Genomic DNA, 1,189 nt, shown 5'->3' with positions numbered 1-1,189 from the left:
TTCTTTTTGAATTTTTTTTTTTTTTTTTTTGGCACCGGGGATTGAACTCGAGTCCTTGCGCTTGCAAGGCAGGCCACCGAACTGCTGAGCTAAATCCCCAGCCCTTCCAGTCTTATTCTTGATGGAGACATTTAAACGTCCAGAAAGAGGCTGAGGTAGAATTGTGAGTTCAAAGCCACCCTGGGTTACATAGCAAGACCTTATCTTCTTCAAACAAACCAAATCAACCTCAATACACAGAACTAGCTGAGGCCAGCTGAGTGTCAGAGGGGCTGGCATGGTGGGACAGACCAGAATCTACAAAGCCACAGGGTGACACCCAGGCTTCCCATTGCCAGTTCCGGCAGCTGCTGATCCAGAGCATCCCCACATTGCCCAGTTAGGCTGTTGTGCTTTGCTTTCCAGGACTAAAACCCAGCCTGTCAGCCTCTCCTAGCCCCTTACATCTCATCTGTCTTTGCTCAGATTCCAAGGTGTTCCCATCCCAGTGGCTGCGCCCGGTAGGTTGGGCAGGGCTGACCTCAGTTCTGGTGAGCCTGATTTTCCCTGAGCTAAAAAAAGAGAAAAAGCCAGACATCATGGCATATTCATTTAACCCCATTTACTCATGAACCTGAGCCAGGATCACAAGTTTGAAGCCAATCTGGGCAACCTAGCAAGACCGTTTCAAAATTAGAAAAAAAAAAAATTTGTTTATTCAGTGGTAGCCTGTCTAGCATGTGTGAGACACTGAGTTCAGTCCCCCTGCTGAGGGCTAGAACAGAGCCCTTGCGTAGCAAGCTCAAGGCTCTAGGTTTAACTCCCAGCACCACACACAATCCCCAGCACCCAGAGAAAGGAGGAGGAGGCCCTGGAGGGGGAGGGAAGGAGAGGAAGACGGCGGGGGGGAGAAGCCTCCCTGCTAGCACCCAGAGAACAGGGCACAGGGTCACTGCTGGTTGTCCCTAACCCGTTGAGCTAGGTGACATGTGCCACCCCCTGGGATCGCCACAGTGCAGGATGTGGAAAGGGGTCTTCCCAAGTTCAGGACTCCCAGAAAGTCACTTGCTGCAACAAGAAGAGTTCACGTTAGCGAATGGATCAACTGGAGCACAGTCCTCTTTTATATGATCCAGACAATGCTCAAAGAAAATCTTTCAGTCCAAGAAAAATACCCTGCTTTAGCCCAGATACAAAAAAAAAAAAAAAA

This window comes from Fukomys damarensis, unplaced genomic scaffold (assembly GCF_012274545.1).
Source record: "Fukomys damarensis isolate Sample0158 unplaced genomic scaffold, DMR_v1.0_HiC HiC_scaffold_16, whole genome shotgun sequence".
NCBI lineage: Eukaryota > Metazoa > Chordata > Mammalia > Rodentia > Bathyergidae > Fukomys > Fukomys damarensis.
The sequence above is the reverse complement of the archived record's forward strand: the minus strand, read 5'-3'. Positions refer to the sequence as shown.